We start from the raw sequence: 8629 nt of genomic DNA on the forward strand, positions 1-8629 counted from the left end.
CAAAAGGATTTGCTAGAAATTACAGTTTGGTATTAAATTTAAGAATTTTAAGTGTTACAAATGAAACTACAGGAGGTTTTGTGTTTTTTCGGTAAACCACATGAAGTTAAATGTAATTTATCCTATTTTTCTTAAGAAGAGATAATTTCAACTTTGATTTTCTTTTTGAAGTATTTCTCCGAGATTGCTTCAAAAAAAATATGAAAATCCATAATCAAAATTATAATTTTATCTCAAATTATCACAAATCATAATTCCTAATTATAGCACATCAGAATTATCAATTTTAGCACAAATCACCACAATTCACAATTTGGACACATTATTATATATAACATACAACAGATTCTTAGTTCAATAACCTGAAAGTGTCACAAAATAATTCTTCTAGTGACATTTTTTTAATCTTTTAACATTTTTAACAAATGTCATTGATACACATGCCATGGTAATACTAGTGGCACTTCAGTGACATTTTTAAGTGCTACTACGTCAATACTAAAAATTTTTACTGACTTTTGAGAGCCTCAAATTTTTTTATTTTTTATTTTTTATTTTTTAATTCATGTAATATTAGTAACTCAAAATTGAAGCATAGTCTAGCCAGATTATCCATTAATTTCACAACAAAACACATAAACACAAACCCCCTCCCCCCCACCAAAAATATATATATATATAATAAAATTAAATTAAATTTTGAGGGTTCAAATCTTATTATAGAATGTATTGGGTCAAGTTTGTAAATAACAAAATCGTATCAATTTGATTTCTAGTGCAACACATGGACCTCACCCGACATAAATTCAATAACAAATACAATTCTCATTCGGGATACATTCGAGATTTGTAAGGTGGGGTTCATAACATTTTTCCCCAAGTTGTGCCTTGAATTTAATTTTAAAATTTATTGCTCTTTTATAATTTGAGAACTTTACTTATGAATCTAGTATTTTTTTTAATTGTAATTATTGAATTCATTTCTCTTTTATATATATACATATATTTAATTTGAGGACTTTGCTATTAATTTTGATTTGTGCCTTTAATATAATTTTGTTGCTTTGATTTTTTATTCTAATATATAATTTTGTTAATTTTTATTTAATTCAAACTTTGTCATGCCTTTGTTTTGTTTGGATCATATATTCTCTTCAATTGTTCATAAATTTTTGTGGGTGCTCTTTGGATTATGGATTTAATTTCTATTGAATTTTAGATAATCTCTGTGAGTTGAATTTTACAATCAAGGTTCCTAAAAAGTATATTAATGAAAAAGAAGTAAAAAGTATAAAAATTAATTTAATCTCAAATGGGAGCTCTAAATAAATTTTTTAGTAGCAAAAATAAACAGAGAGTTCAAGTTCAGTTGATAATGAAAAACATATTAATGAAAAATCTGAAGATTTTGTGAATGAAGAACCTAATCAAAATGAAGAATTTAATCAATGCTTAAGGGGTCCCATTTTAAAAGTTTGTTTTGGGTTCTAAAAAACTCAAGGCGAACCATAACTTCTCTGAGACTATGGGGTGTTTGGTGACACTTTTTTTAGCCAACTTATGGTTTCTGGTTTTTAAAAAGTTATTTTGGACTATTTGGTTAAACTTATTTCAAACAGCTTCTGATTCTATCAACTTATTTTAAGTCAAAAAAGCTGATTCTGAGAAGCTGCTCATCCCTTGCTTCTGATTATCAGTTTCTGCTGTACACATGTTAATTCACGATTATACTCTTAAATTTTTTATTTTTTATTTTTTTAAAAATAGAAAAAGACCCAAATGGACTATAAAATATTATTATTATTTTTTATGAGAAATGTAGACAAATAGTAAATAATAAAAAATAAAAGTTAATTGAAAAAACTACTTTACAGCTTATTTAACAAATACTATACTCAACAACTTAAATTTATAATCCAACAGGTATACCAAACAGATTTATAATCTGTTTTAACAGGTACACGAAACAGGACCTATACCATGGGAGTTAAGTGAATTTTATTTTATTTTTAAAAAATTGAAATGGAGGAATTATTAAAAAGAGATTGGAAATGAATAAGAGCCTCTTCTTGCCGTGCCCAATCTCTACATTGATTTGTGACTCTGCACAAAAGTCCAGCAAATATTCCACTTAGAATTGGAACCATATGTATTTTTCAAAACATAAAAACACAAAACTAAAACAAAAAATCGAAAGCAGACAGCATAAATTAGAAATAACAAAAATAAGCATAAATTACACTGTTGGTTTTTCTAATTTTAGCGAGATGCAATTGCAATAATTTAAATTTTATAATTTCAATTATGTTTTAATATTGTACCCTATTTGTCAATTACGGTTAGCATTATAGACGAAAAAGCAACACCTACGAAAGTAGAAAGACCACATGTTTTCTTGTAAAACTATTAACAGCAATTAATAGAGAGACCATATTGAAACCGCAATTGAAAATGTGAGATTTATATAGGAAAGCAAAGGTAAAATACAATTATTTATCAACAAAGAAAATAACAATGTAAAGACACTTTGGTTTCTTTACTTTTAATTGTAACAGTCAATTTCTTACATTTTAAGTTAAGTTGTAATATCAATCTACCATTAAGAATATTAATAAAAATTAAAAATGAAGAGACCAAAGTGAGATTTTAATAAAAGTGAAAGTATTAAAGTGAGTTTTTTTTTGAGAGTGTAAGAACTCTAATGATACCAAAAAAAGTATTGGCACTTTTAATTCATATGACAAATTCCGTCAACTTTATTAACAGTAAATATATAGAAGAGTAATATTATAACTTGATTTAAAATATGAAGAGTTGAATGTCACAATTAAAAATAAATAATAAATAGATCAAAGTAAAATTATAATGAAAGATAGAAGTGCTTTGAAACAATACAAACTTGGAAAAGTATTGTTATATAATCCTAATCTATTAAATTATTATTATTTTTTTAATTACTAAATAGTTCAGTTCAAAAATTGAGAAAGGTTGTTACAGCATCCTAACAGAGCCCTTAAATCATGTCCTTATCTATTTTAGCGGGTTGAAGCTCTCTTATGTCACCACATCAACTCCAAGATTCTAAATTGTGTATCGGGTAACGTAACGGTATCGATCGCGGAGTACCGGTATTGGTTGTATCGATTAGTACGTATCGGGAATCGAGTGTTGCGGCGGTGAAATTTTAAAAATCATTTCATAGGTTTTTCAGCTTTTTTCTTTCCCGTACCGGTCTGAACCGGTGAGTATCGGCCTATCGCGGCTATGTCACGGCTTATGTAACTGTTACAGACCGATACGTACCGGGACTCAGCCGATACTCCTGCAATTTTCAATCTTAGTGGTATACCGGCCTGTATCCGTCGCGGTACTCCATTTTTTCGATACGTATTGGCCGATACGTAGCGTATCGGCCGGTATTTAGAACTATGATCAGCTCCCTTATACGCCACCTAACTAATATTTGCTACAGTGACTCTCTATTTGTAGAGGAGAAAAGCTTCGTAGCTCGAAACTTTTCGGCTCGATTGGCTCGAAAACTCAGTCAAATATATTTTTGTCATATTTTCTCTCTCTTCGCTCTATGTTGAAAAGAAAAGAAAGTGAAATTAGAAAAGAGAAATGGGTTGAGGTTTGATTACCAATAAGACAATGCAAAGAAGAGAGGAAGAAGAGGAGAGAGAGCCACACCATCTTCAACATTTTGATGAGTAGCAAAGTTGATTGAAGCTCTATTGTTCTCTATATGTATGTATATATATATATATATTGTGTGTGTGTGTGTGAGAGAGAGAGAGATAGAGTTGGGGAGGCTGAAGGCAAGTATCGAAGTGCAAAGCAAGTTAGGAAAGAGGAGTAGCAGAGTTATTAGTGCCTAATTTGTGGACAAACTTTTTATGGTGCACTCTACAAAAACCTTGCTTGGTATTGTTGTACGTTGCTGGTTAAAGCCTGAAACTGTGCTACCTTGATAAAATTTTTAGCCAAATCATCTCTGTAGGTAGTAGAGGATAGGTTCAAACAATTGGAAGAGAAAGAGGGTGAGACATTGATTTCTCTCTCCAAACCCCACCTAGTGAGAGAGTGATAAATGTTCTTCACAGATGGGAGAATCAAACCCATGTGGTGTTGTTGATTTGTGTTGCAGAGGATGGTGTGTCCGACAACAATGGTGGTGATTTTGGTGGCTAGGTAGTGGGCTAACACATGGGTTCTGAGCCATGTCTCGGCCACAATCACTGAGTCGATCACTACTCACAGAAACACCCACAGGAACACCTGTGTGAGACAGTGATTGAAGGACCATTGGAGATGGGTCATAGACAGTTAGGTGTTATGTTTCCTTTCTTATTTTTTTTTTCAAATGAAATGTGTGGGGTGTGAGAGTTGAGTTCAACACACGCCCACAGCAGATAGAAAGTCAAATTCGGGCCATTCGAGCCTTATGCTTTCGAGCTATGTGGCGGAGCTGATTTGTAGAGATAGGGAGTCATTGTAGCTTCTTCATATCTTACAGTGGTCGTCCATCTAGATGTCCCAAATGAGTGATCTAGCCAAAACTTACTTCGCCGGTTGTCCACCCAGTCGTCCGGCCGGTCGACCGCCCCTTAATCACTGCTTTGCTCTATCCATTCTCAAACCTTAAATGTCTTCTGCAAAAAAAAAAAAAAAAAAATTGTATACGTACAAGGTGAAGTTCTTAAATCTCCATAAACAACCCCCAAGCTCTAATAAGCCAAACAATTGAAGGTTATATATAACATGTATTGTCACTACAGGAAAAGGGAGATTTGGTGGCGTTTTTTTAAACGTCACTGTTATTAGTATTTAATGGCGCTTTATAAACGCTGCGTATTCTATTAAACAAAACGACACCGTTTTATAATGGGAGGCATTTAAAAACGCCTCCAAATGCGGTAGCCACACGCGCCTCTTTTTTTTTTTTTTTTTGAACAAGAACACGTGCCTCCTTTTGTGAAACCTTATTTTGAATCAGAGCCCTTTCTCTCTCTCTCTCTCTCTCTCTCTCTCTCTCTCTTTCTCTCTCTCTCTCAACCCTTAATACATACGCACAGATCTCTCTCTCTCTCTCTCTCTCTCTCAACCCTCTCTAAGCTCCATTGAAGATTTAGATCGAAGCTCCATCGAAGTTTCAGATCTAAGCTTCATCGAAGATTCAAATCGAAGCTCCATCGCCTATGATTTCGAAGCTCCATTGAAGCGATTTCGAAGATTCAGATCTGAACTCTGACCCCTCGATTCCTCGCATTTCAACCTCCATTGAATAGTCTACTTTGTTTCTGAACTGTAATCGGTACTCTCTCTCTCTCTCTCTCTCTCTCGCTCTATTTGTGGTCTTTGGGAAAAATGAAAAATTACTGTATTGGCATCAGGCACTAGTTATTTCATTACTTTTTTTAGAAGAAGAAACTATGGAGAATGAGATATTAATTCTATTTTTCTATTAGTCAATTCAATTTTGATGATATTACTCTCTGTTGGCAAATTTCCAGCTCACATTCTTTTGCATATGTTTAATGCTATATATCATATATATGAAACCCTTTTGTTTGTGATTGAAATCATCTGTCAAACATTGATCGCATCATCTGACGTAAATGATATGAGATTCAAAGCTTTGCAACAATAACATATTGAATCACAAGAGTAGTGACAGAGCTAGGCTGAGAACTAGAAACATTCTCAACCAGCATATGTGAACCTATTTAAGTCAGTTCCTTGGTTTCCTCAGGTATAGCTGCACTAACTCCAGGAGAGGCTCGAATTAAACTAGCATTTTTGCTAAAGTATTATCTTGAGGTAGAAATAGTGGTTTAGCCAAACTATTTTATTATTTATTTTTTGCATTAACTATAGGTACTTTCATTTTATCCTCAGGCAATCTGTAAATTGCAAGAGGACCAACACCAGCTTCTACTTGAGTGGCAGACTTTGAATCTAACCTTGCAAGTACTCATCTTTGCATTTAAGAGGTAATGCCTGCTTTCCTCTTGTATTCTTAAGGATGCAGTTTTGAGATAAATTTTAGTGACTTACCAACAGCTAGGATAGCAGAATGTAGCATTGGCTTATCTTAGAAAATAGATCTCTCAACATTTTCTAATTATTAATATAATAACTTCAGTTCATTGGTTTTTTTTTCTCTCTTTGTAGTTTTCTTCTTCATAACAAAAACAAAAAGAAAAAAGTCTTCAAAAGCTTACAACCAGAGTTTTAAATATTAGTCAATATATACTAAACTAAATCAAGACTTAAATTTTTTAATATTTATTAATATATTGGTCAATATTATTTGATATTAGCTCATATAATAGTATTGTTGATACTAGTACATATTCTAAAATTGTTATTTAAAATCACCATAACTCTAGAGCCATTCAGTGCTTATGCTCAGTAATTACTTGATACATATGAAGCATGGACTTTATGTACTCGGGATTAACAAGGGCCAAAAAGTTAGGAACATATAAATTAATCAGAGAGGTAGACAATCTTCTCACATGAGTCTTATATTTTTGTGATTCTAGTTATTAACGTGGATAACTATGATTGTGATTGTGATTGTGATTGTGATTGTGTTTGGGATTGTGATTCCTCAACTAATATGATTGTGATTGTGATTGTCATTGTGAATGTGATTCCTCATTTGGTGGCTGCTCTTTGGTGTTTTTTGAATTATCATCATCATCATCATCATCATCATCATCAGAAGTATTCAAGCTTTGGTACACTTATTAGTTTGGGTAGTGGGTTTGAACTTCCCACATCCATGCGTTCTTGCCAAAATTATTCTATTATTGATTGATTTGAGAGAGCAATGTATTTCTTGAATCAATCATAATCTATCAAGAGCATTGTAGAAACTTTTGGTTTCTTCATTAATATGCTTCATACTAGATATGCTTTTAGTATGCTTGATAGTACTAACTTAGATTGCACCACCGAGATGCAATCATTAATGGTGCATGCATGCATAAATAGCCTTACACCCGTCCAAGAATCTTCATTAGAGATACCTAGTCATCTTTGGTGAAGCTCTTCTTGGATTGTCCAATTTGGACTGTTCAGGAGCACAAGTCTGTATTGTAATTAGTAGTTTTACTGCTTATAGTCCATCTCGTAGAGATTTCGTGTAGTAACTCCTTGTGTTCTCCGAGTGCATACTAGACAAGGTGTAGAAGTACACCTAGTCTATGTCGTGTATTTGGAGAACCATGGGGAGATGCTACCGAAATTTCGTTAGAGATGAACAGAGCGGTATGAGCTGCTTTTTACAATATAGACTGTGCATTCCTGAATGGGAAAGTAGGATGAACCAACATATTGGAGACCAGTGAGAGGTGAATGATGTCATATTGCATGCATTATATGGTACTTAATTGAGGTTAAGATTAATTAAAATGGAACGGTAATTTTAAACTTTGTTGATTTGGCAGTGACATTTGTAGTGTAAGACAGAATCAGATGGATAAAAGTTAGATAAATCAGCATAGGTTGCACCCGGAATACATACAAGGGGTTAAGAAATTTATTAAATTTGCATGCGAAAATAAGCCATTGTTGAATGAAGTCACATGCCCATGTAAATGGTGTCGTAATGTCAAATTGGTGGAGAAAGGCCTCTTAGGGGAACATTTAATTGTATCATGCTTGGTTAATACCCTTTTAGTACCTGGTTTTCTTTAAAATATCCTCTGAATTGTATTATGCAACAATTATATGTAACACATGCACATGCACATTTACATTTTCTTGCTATTGCAGTAGTATATATATATATATATTTAATCAATTCTTTGGCCCCGTTTTTGTTTTTTTATAGGTCCTAGCTCAAGTCAAGCCACACAAAAGCAAACAAAGGGGTCCCACATATGTGCATGGTCAATGGGGTACTTCAGATGATGGCGTTTTAAAACTTGTTTCAAATGAGTTGAATCAAGTAGTTGACGGATACACACCCCTTGCTTCACATTTGGGCGTTTTGGCACGAGATGGGAGTCTTGCACCACTTACTTTTACGACTTGGCATTATGTCCCACAGCAAAATAAAGATAACATATGGAGGGAGATAAAGGTAATATAGATATTTAATATGAAATAAGTTGAAATGCATATTACAATTGGATTCCATATGAAATGCATATTACAAGTGTAGTTGACATTGCATATTACAAGTGTGTATAATTGTAATGCAGGCTCATACGAATGCAGATGATTCCATGAAGAGAACAATAATGACTTCATTTGGGAAGAAATTGAGAGATTGGAAAAGTCGTGTGAAAAATATGGGATACACACCCTTCAAGAATGATGCAGAAAGGTTGGCTCATCGACCGGATAGAGTACATGAGGATCAGTGGTAGGCCTTGGTCTACTATTGGGGCACTCAGAGTGCATCGGTGCAATTTTATTTATGTGAAAAAATGTTTATATATGATAATTTTTGATAATATCTCAAATGAATTTCATATTTAACAGAAATCAAGTAAGAAGAATAGAAAATTCCGAAAGAAGAAGACACTGCATCATAGAACAGGCCGAAAGCCTTTCCCGGTAGTTCGAGTGGAGGTAAAATTAGACATTACATCTTGGACATATTTTGAAATTT

General features: G+C 33.2%; 1 long non-coding RNA gene across 1 annotated transcript; it reads left to right on the top strand.

The window, feature by feature from the left end:
• Positions 1 to 7961: 7961 nt before the first annotated feature.
• Positions 7962 to 8420, top strand: LOC145804284 (uncharacterized). The gene is made up of 2 exons (XR_014345913.1): positions 7962 to 8095; positions 8217 to 8420. It is a non-coding gene; the product is annotated as an uncharacterized LOC145804284 (long non-coding RNA).
• Positions 8421 to 8629: the final 209 nt, after the last annotated feature.

Source organism: Camellia sinensis, chromosome 12, assembly GCF_055761805.1.
Source record: "Camellia sinensis isolate YWXY chromosome 12, ASM5576180v1, whole genome shotgun sequence".
NCBI classification, from domain to species: domain Eukaryota; kingdom Viridiplantae; phylum Streptophyta; class Magnoliopsida; order Ericales; family Theaceae; genus Camellia; species Camellia sinensis.